Source organism: Heterodontus francisci, chromosome 4 (assembly GCF_036365525.1).
Source record: "Heterodontus francisci isolate sHetFra1 chromosome 4, sHetFra1.hap1, whole genome shotgun sequence".
Taxonomy (NCBI): Eukaryota; Metazoa; Chordata; class Chondrichthyes; order Heterodontiformes; family Heterodontidae; genus Heterodontus; species Heterodontus francisci.
The window spans coordinates 166,672,670-166,685,121 of record NC_090374.1 but is presented as its reverse complement, the minus strand read 5'-3'; positions in this window follow the sequence as shown (position 1 = coordinate 166,685,121).

The following is a 12,452-nucleotide window of genomic DNA, read 5'->3' as shown; positions in this document are numbered from 1 at the left end:
TCAATGGCATCACTGAGTTCGGATTTGGTTGGCTGTATGTCCAGCTCATCCATGACTGGTAGAGGCTGGGCTGCATTGAGGGCAGTCTCAGTGACAACATTCTCCCTGGAGTACAGTTCTAGGTAGTGCTCAACCCAGCGGTCCATTTGTTTGCGTTGGTCAGTGATTATGTCCCCTGATTTAGATTTGAGGGGGGCGATCTTCTTGATGGTTGGCCCAAAAGCTCTCTTAATGCCATCATACATTCCTCTGATGTTTCCGGTGTCTGAGGCCAGCTGAATATGACTGCATAGGTGTTGCCAGTAGTCATTTGCGCAGCACCTGGCTGTTCTTTGTGCAGTGCTTCTGGCTGCTTTAAGTGCTACGGATGTTAACTCGCTGGGGACTTTCTTGTAGTTCAACAGTGCAATGCGCTTAGTGGCTATGACAGGTTCCAACTCTTCATTATGAGATTGAAACCAGTCTGCATTTCTCTTCGCACGTTTTCCGTAGGTGATCACAGCTGACTCATAGATGACGTCTCTGATGTGGGCCCACTTGGGTTTGTCCCCTTAAATACCCCAATATCTAGATCTGCCTTTGGAAAAAAGCTACCTGTCAAGTTACATACAAGTGCTGTTTTTTGCCATGGATTCAATGGGTTGAATGGCTTCCTTCTGTATGGTAATAATAATGACTCTAATGAAATTTCAAAATCCAATTCTCCTTCATGTAGTCCTCACTCACTATGACATCAGTAATGTCATTAAACTGTTACTGCTGTGCCTGTATTTTACAACATCCTACTCCCCACCAAGAGCCAGACAGTCTCCGATCATTTTCACACAACCTAATACAACAAGAACTCAGGCTGCAAATTATACAGCCTTCAAGCAGACTCAAAGTATTTAGATAGATCTGGCTTGATCATCACAACAATGGTGTAGCTCCCTCTCTACTGTTCCAGTATCATTCTTAAGAGAAAGAACAATACCAGATGTTTTTTCTTCAGCACTAACTGCCTTCTCTGTCTTCCATACCTTTCACTTCTAACCTCATCTCCAACACCAAATCTGTGAAGTTTATAGAAATCATTGTGCCCAAAATTGTGGCCACCATGCAGCTATCTCTGTTGCCTTCCCTCACCTACCTGCTCTTCTAAGCCTTCTGCAAAACTAGTCCAGAACCTCAGCAACGTTTGCCTCTCTTCCACCCCAGCCAGTATTCGACCCATCTTGTCAATGAATCCAATTCTCTCCACAACTAACTCCTGCCAAACAATGTCATGATTCTTTGTCATTGTTCATTCCCCTCAGAAAACATTGCCTTTCTTTAAAACCCCACCCTCGACTACTCTATTCTTTCTATTACCCTATCTCAAACCTACCTTTACGTGTCAAAGTCTGTGAACATGCCTTTGACACAGTACTAAATGTTCATGATTCCACCACTCCCAATTAGAGTTCCTCTAATCTAGTTTCCACCCCACCCACAGAGCAAACGTATTAACGATATAATGACTTCGATTTTGGTCGCTCTACTGCCCAGTTTTATAATAGAAATGGGATGATAGCAAAACCAAAATTGAAAGAATTAACTCACAGCTGATTCCTGCCTGAGACCTGTCCAGTGCCATTTTCAAACTGGCATCTAGTGCTCCCATCCATCATAAACTGACAGGAGCCTCATTATGCCATCGGATCCTGTTATTATAGATAAGATCCTATAAGATCCCAGTGTCATTTTGGTAAAGGACAGTGTGGCATCTACTGAGCGCTGGATCAGCATGTTATACAGAGCAAGAAACAGACAGAACTAGTATCCCTTAAAGGACTTGTTGGAAGCAGATCTGGAAAGTAGTAGTGCTAATTAGGGCAACTTCTGGGTATTAACATAAGCAAAATGCTCTTTCTTCTCTACTTGCTGTCAATCTTCACTCATTTCAGCTATTGGTTACCCCCCTCCCGAATCAGTTTAGCCCTTCCCTTTAATTCGTAGTTGCAGGCCCATGCTCTGTGGCTCGCAATGTTAACCTAACCTCCATTTCCCAAAGTGGCAAGCTTCCTATCAGCAGTTAAATCATATGGCCAATTAAACCATCAAAATAGTTTGGAGTTCTCACTGGTAACATCAGGTGGGCATTGTGATAACTCTATCGGCTCCTGGTATTTGCTAAAATCCAAAATTTGGCCTGGTGCGTGTAATTGTTGCTCACTGACCTTCTTCAACCTCAATCACCTCTTTACTCTCTGACCATATTGACTGCTCCATTCCGCTCCACTACCACTTGTCCTTGGTCCATCTCCATGGCAGTGTGCTTTTTTGTTTCACTCATCCACACCCCAAAGCAGATACTAGGGGCCGGATTTTCAAACGCCACTGGGAGCAGGAACAGCAGTGAGCGTGATTTGAAGATTGCATTCTCAGGGGTTGGCACTGGGTTCTGCTGCCTCCAGAAGGCGATACTATTTTTAAACTCCGGTCCGCAGGGAGGGAATGGGTCGGGTGCCCACATCCAATTAAGTGCCTGTTGAGGTCATTAAAGAGCTTATGAACAGGCTTGTCAGGAGCATGGAGCTATTTTTAAAGTCTGGGAACAGGGGAAACAGAACAGGTTTTGAAGATGTGAGTAAGGTGGAGGGACATGAGGGCTATGGGAAGAGCTGATTAAATTAAAGCAGAGGCAGCAAATAAAGTTTATCCACCTCAGATGTGTCTCAGTGTGGATATTGTTGAAGCTGGAAGACTTAAGTGTTACGCTGGAGGGTGCCATCAAACCGGATAGGGAAGTGAACCCGCTGGCATCACAGTGGCATCTAGGGTTGGCATGGGAAGGCTTGGTGAGCATTCAAGGCCAAGCTGACGGAGTTTAGATGGGAACAGACTACTCTGACATTGGACAGAGTAGCCAGTATGAGCTGCGGCAGATGCAACCTCCTGGATAGCAGGAGGCCAGAGGGCTGCAACGGGAGGAAGGTGCTATCCAGAACCTCGGGTGCACAGCTCAAGAGTCAGCTACTTGCAAATGACAGAGTGCCAGTGCCGTAGGAGGCTGCGCCTATCCAGGCAGATGGTCTCGGTCCTGTGTGCTCTGATCCACACTGTAACCTCATGGTCCCCTTGGTAGTCACCTACCTGCAGCCATTAAGGTTCTATGCAATGGATTGTTCCAGGGATCAACTGTGGACCTAAGAGGCAACTCACAGTCGGCATCTCATTAGGCCATCAGGCAGGTCACACAAATCCTTTTCAGGAAGGCAGGGATTACACCCACTTTGACACAGATGGACCTGCGCTGGCACAGAGGGCATTGGGGTTTGACACCATTGCTGGATTCTTTCAGGTGCAGGGCATCATCGATTATCCCCATGTAGCCATCAAGGCACCAACGACTGGCCAGTGAGATCCATTAACAGGAAGGGCTTCCACTCCCTCAATGTTCAACAGGTCTGCGACCACAATAAGAGCTTCCTCCATGTGTGTGCTCACTTTCATGGCAACTCCTTCATCCTCCATCAGTCTAAGCAGTCTCGATCTTTCACTCCATCCTCTAAAGTGCATGGTTGGCTCCAAGGGTACAAGGCAAATCCCTTGAAGAGATGACTACTGACCCCTATATGGGTGAGCCAGACAGAGGCACAGAAGGCCAATGCCACCTGCTCAGCAGGCCAAACATTGAGCAGAACATTGAGGGTTTGTGAAGATACAATTCTGGTGCCTAGATCGGTTAGGTGGCACCCTCCAATACCCTCATGCAAGGGTCTCGATCATTATGGTGGTCTGCTGGGCTCTCCATAACATGGCCCTCCAGAAGGTGTAGATCTTGAGGACAGTGATGCGCTGGAAGGAGACTGCTTATTTGGGGAGGAACAGGAGGTGAGAGAGGAAGAGAAGGGGGGGGCAGAGGGGGATGGCACTGAACTGAGAGATCCCTTCCTGCACGACAGAGTGGCCTCCTCCTGCCATGCTGTAGAAAGAGGACCTTATTCCTCTCCATCCTGGCTTCCAGCATTAGATCCAGGTGTGCATCGATGCAGCGAGGATCTGCCCTGCCCCTAGTGTCAGGCCTCCAGCTTCCCTGTGATATGTCACTTCCCTCTGGTGCTGTGGAAGGAAGATTTCTCCTTCAGGACAACCAGCAGCCTCAATGATGGCTGCTGTGGAAGTCTACATGAGCCCCACACTTGATCTTATCCACTGCCATTTTCAATCCCACTGGCTCTAAGAGGACAGAAAACCTGGCCCCATACCAATTAAGGCTTTCCCACTTGAAAGTTCCAATCTGAATCAGCTTCCCAGAGGTGGCAGGTTTCGGACCAGGCTCTTGTTTCCCACCTCCACTTTGAAAATCCAGCCCTAGATCTCTACCATGACTACTTGGCTTTCTCTAGTATCCTCTGAGATTGTACCCTCAAGCTCCTTCCTATCCATCATGTACATGCTCCTCGGTCAAATTATCTGCACCCACCAGGTCAGTGGCCACATATCGTTTAGTAGTTATTATTTTATTTCACTGGAGCTGAGAAAATTATGTGGTGACCTAATCAAGCTCTTCAAAATTATCAAGTGTTATCTGAGGATAAATAGTGATAGATTGTTTCCACTGGTTGGGAAGGCAGTAATGAGAGAGCACAAGTTTAAAATAATCACAAAAGAAATAAAGGGGAAGTTTGAAAAAATGATTTACTCAGAATTTGTTGAGAATGCGCAATTCTCTGGCACAGACTGTTGAAGCAGAATCTATAAATAAATTATTGTAAAAAGGAATTAGATTGTTTCTTAGAAAGGAGGACTAGTAAAAAGCAAGGGGGAAGAGTGGGATCAGACTAGATATCTCATGGAGAAAACACTGGTGCAGACTTGAAGGCTGAATGGCTTGTTTCTGTTTTAGGATTTTATGTATAGTGACAGCACTCAATTCTAACTCCTGCCCCTGCTGTTGACTAACAGCAATTCCAATGACCCCATCAAGAACTTTAAATACAGCAGTGCACAAACATGGTAGACTGTGTTCAACAGGTGAGAAGGTGATTTGTTGCATGAAACTTCTGCCAAATGAAAGAGGATTGGAACTATTGAATATGATGACTTGCTTTGATTGCTGTTGGATCCCTCTTCATGGGTGCCTTGTGTACATGCATGTATCGCCTGTCTGTTAATCTGGTTCTGTTAATTTAGTGCTGCTGAAGCTTTTGGTGCTAGGTTTTGGCACACACCTGTAGGGTTCAAAGAGGTCACTTCATCGTGTAAGGGTCAGCGTGCTGATTTTGCAAATGTGCATTGTGGCAGGGAGCCTCACCCACCAGCCACTCAATCTGAGAAATCATCGGTGCACTGCCATGATTCTCATTTCATCAAAATGGGCGGATGGAAAATCTTAGACATGTGTATGATGCTCGAGCGAGGATTCCTACTGATAGCACACATTAGGGGCCCGATGGTATTGATAGAGTTTGAAGTGATGTGACTATAACATGGCTTTGCACAGTCACAAAAACTCAACTCCATATTAAGTTAGTATAACAAATTATTGCAGCTTGGGAAGGAGGCAGGCAATCTTAAATAGGCGTATGTTATCATTTGAAAATATTGGCTTTTTTCTACCGAGCTGTTTTTGACTACACTTGGCATTTCAGTGAATGGCATAATTGGTTGAGTTTTGATTGGTTTGATTTGATCATGATTGACCTTCTCCCTCATTTATGCTGCAGTGAGCCTTTTCACTCCTGTTGGTGGAAGTGCATCGACAGTGGTAAGTGTGTGGGGCTATTTTGTCAGTTATTTTAGCAGTTGCACACACCTCTGTCCTATTATTTCTATATTGACTCTTCCTCAAACAGTTTTATTTGTAATTATCTAGGTAGGTCACTTTAAGGTGGTTCAAAACCAAAAGCTAAGGGGGAGAAAAACAAGAGAAGGAAACATTCTGGGATATTCTTCACTTCCACCAATAAGCTGCTCAATAGCAATCTTTTCAAACAAAGTAAACAGATGGAAAGAGGAGGAAAGAGACAAGATGTTAAAATATTGACAGTATTCATTATTTAATGGATTCCAACTGCACATGCCTTTTTGCTGTCTGATGTTGGAAGTGCCATTTATAAAATGTGGTACACCAATGCAAGCAGTTATGGCTGTATGTGAATTATACTTTGAGTGAGATTAATACAGCTAGTAGAAAAAATAAAGCACTTTCCAGGGTGAGGGGTCTGGACAGAGTAGATATAGAGAACCTGTTCCCATTGACTGACGGGTCAAGAACCAGAGGACACCAATTTAAGGTGATTGGCAAAAGAACCAATAGTGATATGAGGAAACAATTTTTAATGGGGTGAATGGTTAGGATTTGAAAAGAAGCAGATGAAAGGGTAATGGAGACAGATACAAACATGGCTTTCAAAAGGGAATTGGATAAAAACTTGAAGAGAAAAAAAAATCAGGGCTACAGCAAAAGTGCAGGAGAGTGGGACTCGCTGAGGTGCTTTTGCAAAGAGCTGGCATGGACACGACAGGCCAAATGGCCTACTCCTGTGCTGTAACTATTCTATGATACAGAGAGGCACACAGCCTCCTGTGCTGAAAACTGGAAAGGGACTGCTGTGAGATCCTCAGATTTAATCAACATGACTGAATGATACACCCATTCAAGTATAGACGTGAGTGTAAAGTACTGCATTATTTAAGAAACCCTGATGTTTTATGTGATAAGAGACTGCTATTAAAGTGGCTGGCAACTACTGTTGCAGTTGATTTGGGAAGTGGTCTATCTCTGATATGCCTGCCGGGCTGCCTTGGCCACAGTTACATTTTGAAAGTATTATTAAGACAGAGCAAGCTAGGCTAATGAATGGTCAGAACGTTGAAGCAATTCCCTGCTGATTATTGATTTTGTTTGGCTCACTGAGCAGAAATAAGTAGTTTCTAATTTGTTATAACAATATGAGATGTTTACTTATTAAAGACTTGCTGCTATTGCTTCGGCATAGTTACCAAATGAATGCTTTTCCATGTCAAGGAACTGTACAAAGGTAAAAAGCTGGAGACTCTTCAGGTCATCCTTCTGACCCTCTCAGCCGAGCTCAAACAAATTGCTCATCCTTATCATTACCTTTGCAAATTTATCAAGGCTTATCCTGACACTTCAGTTGTTTAAAAAAAAACTAAAATGTGTGCCAAAAGAAGATTAGAAGAGCCATGGGTAGTACAGTGATGGAAATAGGACCAAAGCTACCACTGTAATACAATGTGGCTAATACTGCATTGGTATAATGACCATGGATAATAGAGTAACAATAAAATATCGTACCGTATCACGGTCATGCAATATAGCTAACACTGCAGTGGTATAATAACCATAGATAAAATAGTAACAATACAAACATTATCAGTACCACAGTAAGACAACATAGCTAGCATTGCAGTGGTAGAACAAAAATAGATAGTACAGTAGCAATACAAGTATCAAAGATAACACAGTAATATAATGTGGCTAGCAATGGGGGAAGAACCATAGATAAAATAGTAACAATTCCAGTACCATGAATAGCACAGTAATAAAAGAAAGTTTGCAGCCAGCATTGCAGATAATACAGTAGCAATACAAGGATCAGCAGCATCACAGTTAGAGGGCAAGGAATATTTGTAGTGCTGTAGAGCGATGAGTGTAATAAGTGAGTGTAATACTGGGCCAAAATCATTCAAAATAGCGGAACTTAAATGTCCATAAATAATATCCAGGCTAATAACTCATTGAGAGAATCTAATGAGGCTTACATGCCAGAATTCACAGCTAAATACCTTTTTTAACTAATTTTTGGTTAGTTTAAGTGGGCATTTGTGGTGATGGAGAGTAGAGCACTTTTCTGTGTGAAACATCCAATTTAAACAAAAGAAATGGCAAAATACAGTACAACCAGATGCCGAGAAAAGCAACTTCTGCTGTATTCCGTCGGTGTACTTTAATGTAAACCTCAGAAGAACAGCCTTTACTGCATTGGGGGAATTTTAGCCTGAGTGGGCAGCAGGTTAAAAGGGTTGAAATTGTTGGCATGTCAGGATGCCTGTCTTTACCTGCAACTTGAACTGCAGCATGCAGGAAACATCCGTGGCATAGGAGGGTGGGCAATTTAAATATGTTAACTGCTCATTATCAGCTTATTTAACCCTGATTTTTGATTTTAATGATGCATGCACAAGTTTCCTGGCCTTTGTGGAACTTGCCAGGAAAATCAAGCTGAGAGGACAACAGGATTTGACAGGGCTGAATAAGTGACAGGCAATAAATCCTTTACATACTGAGATCTCACATCTGCTTCTTTGCCTAGGTGAATAGCTTTTGCTCACTGGACTTATTCTGTGTTCTGGTCCTAACTGCCTCCTCTTCACTATGGATGGCCAATCTCTCTATTCCTCCATCCCCCACCAGGACAGTCTGAGGCCTCTCCACTTCTTCCTTGAATAGAGGCCCAACCAGTTCCCCATCCACCACCACCCTCCTCTGCCTGGCTGAACATGTTCTTACATTGAACAACTTCTTCTTCAAATAAAAGGTGTTGCTATGTGTACCTGCATGGGTCCTAGATATGCTTGTCTTTTTGTGGGGTATGCAAACATTCCTTGTTCCAGTCCTACTCAAGCCCCCTCCCTCAACTCTTTTTCTGGTACATTGATGACATTATCGGTGCCGTTTCCTGCTCTCACCTCGAACTAGAAAACTGCAACAACTTTGCTTCCAATTTCCATCCTTCTCTCACCTTCACATTGTCCATCTCTGACACTTCCATTCCTTTCTTCAACTTCTCTATCTCCATCTCTGGGAATAGGCTGTCCACTAATATTCATTATAAGTCCACCCACTCCCACAGCTACCTCAACTACACTTCCTCACACACCCTGCTTCCTGTAAGTCCTCCATTCTACTCTCCCAGTTTCTCTGTCTCTGACATATCTGTTCTGATAATGCAACCTTCCACAACCAACACTTCTGATAAGTCTTCCTTTTTCCTCAACCGAGTATTCCCTGGACTGTGGTTGACAGAGCCCTCGACCGTGTCCACCCCATTTCCCACACTTCTACCCTCACCCCTTCCCCTCCCTCCCAGAACTGCGACAGGGTTCCCCTTGTCCTCACTTTGTACCCCACCAGCCTACACATCCAAAGGATCATCATCCACCATTTCCGTCACTCTAGCGTGATGCAGCCACAAAATACATCTTCCTCTCCCCTCCGCTGTCAGCGTTCCGAAGGGATCGTTCCCTCCGCGACACCCTGGCCCACTCCTCCATCACCCCAACACCTCATCCCCATCCCATGACACCTTCCCAGGAGGTGAAGTACGTGCCCTTTTACATCCATTCTCCTTATCATCCAAGTCTCCAAACACTCCTGCCAGGCAAAGCAGCGATTTACTTATACTTCTTTCAATTTAGCATATCGTATTTGCTGCTCACAATGTGGTCTCCTCTACATTGGGCAGACCAAACGCAGACTGCTTTGCAGAACACCTCCACTCAGTCCGCAAGCATGACCACGTGCTTCCAGTTGCCTGTCATTTTAATTCACCAACCTGCCCTCATGCCCACAGTTTTGTCCTTGGCCTGCTACAGTGTTCCAATGAAGCTTAATGTAAGCTTGAGGAACAGCACCTCATCTTCCGATTAGGCACTCTACAGCCTTCTGGACTTAATAGTGAGTTCAACAATTTCAGAGCATGACTGCCATTTTAATTTTTAAAATTATTTATTTATTAACCATGTGCTATCTTAAACTTGTTTTTCATGTTTTTGTTTTTGGACGGAGCTGTTTATTATTCTGCCATTAACACTCACTCTGGTCAAATGCTTTGATTTTTACTACAACTATTACCACTCGCTTTGCCTTTTGTTCCATGCCATCTTTGTCATTTAATCGTGCCTGCCCTCTGTTCTACCATAGATCTTCCCTTTTTTTCTTCTTTCCCCCTCCTCCCTTTCACTTGGTCAATATCTATTACATTTCCCCACTACCATGCCACCTTTCACCATCTTCCCTCTCATGGCCCATTCTCACTTCCCTGCTAGCCAAGAGCTGGAGACCACTTTGCTGCACTTCAGTGAGGCTAAGTTTTCATCAAACCTGCTTAAAGTAGCATTCTGAGTGTGCAGGCGATTGGTGAGTGCCAGCATGCACTCGGTGAACTGCTGTGTCTGATGCTCCATGCAGGTGAACACTTTTTCCACAGATGTAGATATCAACGTGAAGGCCTGAGACACCATGGCACTCATGCTAGAGACAGACCTCTCCAGTCTGGAGAAACTGACAGAACCGCACACATTTTCTGATGCTGCTCCATAATTGTTCACTTTGTTAGCGGCTCCTGAAGCTCAGCACCTGCGTCCAGCTGAACAGAGCTTGGAGGGTCCTACAACCTCTGAAGGGATCTCTGTCTCCAACACATGCTCCTACTCACCTATGTGAAACACCATGTGACAACCGCCTTCATATCAGTTAAGGGCTCACACCCGAGAAAATCTTAACTTTAATCAGTTTCCCACTGGAGGTGGATTTTTGACCAAAAAACAAACCCAGCTCCTATTTCCTGCCTCCTTGGCAGAAATTCAGCCTACAGAGTCATAACGGCACAGAAGGAGGTCTTTTTATTATTTGTTCTTAATTGGCCAACATGTATTGCCCATCCCTAATTGCCCTTGAACTGAGAGACTTGCCTGGCCATTTCAGAGGACATTTAAGAGTCAACCATATTGCTGTGGGTCTGGAGTCACATATAGGCCAGACCAAGTAAGGATGGCAAATTTCCTTCCCTAAAGGGCATTAGTGAACCTGATGATTTTTACAACGATCAACATGGTTTCATGGTCACCTGGGCTAGCTTTTAATTCCAGATTTTTTTATTAATTAAATTCAAATTTCACCATTTGCCATGGTGGGATTCAAACCCATGTCCCCAGAGCATTAGCCAGGGCCTCTGGATTACTAGTCAAGTGACATTACTACTATGCCACCACCTCCCCATGGCCCATCACATTCACGCTGACAACTGCAGAGCAATTGTCAATATAATTCCCCACTCTATCCCCATAGCCCAGCAAGTATATTTCCCTAAGGTGTCAATTCAATTTCTTTTCAGAAGCATTGATCATCTTCGCTTCCACCATCCTTGTCGGCAATGAGATCCAGGTTATTACCAATTGCTGTACAAAAAGGTTCTTCCTCACAATTTCCCCCATACCTCTTGCCCAAAACCTTAAATCTGAGTCCCATAGTTCTTGTACCACCAGCTAATGGGAACAGCTTTTCCTTGTCTAACATATCTAAATCTTGTACACCTCTATCAAATCTCCCCTCAATCTCCTTTGCTCCAACAACGACAACCCCAGCTTCTCCAACCTAATCTTGAAGCTAAAATCCCTCATCCCTGGAACCATTCTGGTAAATCTCCTCTGCACCCTCTGAAGGACCTTCATTTCCTTTCTGAAGTGTGGTGACCAAAACTGGGTACTCAGTACTCCAACTGGGGCCTAAACATAGCTTTATAAATGTTCATCATAACTTCACTGATTTTGCACTCAATACCTCTATTTCTGAAGGCCAAGATCCCATATGCTTTGCTAACTACTCTCTCAGTATGTTTTGTCACCCTCAAAGATTTATGTACATGCACTCTCAGGTCTCTCTGTCCCTGCACAATCTTTAGAACAGTGCCATTAAGTCTCTGTTGCCTCTTCCCATCCCTTCTGCCAAAATGCATCATCTCACATTTTTCTGTATTCCATTTGCTACTTGTCTGCCCATTCAACTCGCCTATCTAGGTCCTCTTGCAGTGGATTCGTATTATCCTCATTGCTTGCCACACCTCCAAATTTGGTATTGTTATGACCAGGTGAGATAGGGGTCTAGGGGTTCCCTCTCAGCCTTTGCCTGGTCTAACCGTAACAGGGTTAAATTTTGAAAACACCGTGTTTTTAGCTCCTTCCCCCCTTCCCCTCCTCAGTGAACCCTTGTTCATAGCTTTCCAATTGTAAGGCAAAGAAATCAAATGTGTTTTCTTAGATTTAAACAAGAAAGGTGGAAATTTATTAATCTTAAACTCTAATTTGGTTAATGACTACGAGTACGCGATGCGACCACGCTAGCATGCATACGTGATAAATATACATGCAGATAGAGACAGAGAAAGTAGAAGGAATAAAGGGGAAAAGTTTGAGGCAATACCTGATAGTTATTTACGGTCCTTTGAGTTCAATGTGGAGTCTTTGGTTGCCGGTATGTCTAGCTGTTCGTTGAGGCCCAGTGCACGCTTCAATTTGTTTCGATGTAGGAGTCTTTTCTCTCCTGTCATTTAAGCAACTTCAGTGGGTCCAAAGGCTTGTGAGAAAGTGAGAGAGAGCCAGCCAGGAGAGAGGCTGTCTTGTTCCAGGTTCAGTTACAATCTGCAGTCTGTGTTCAAAACTGTCCTGTGTCTAGTTCAAAAAGC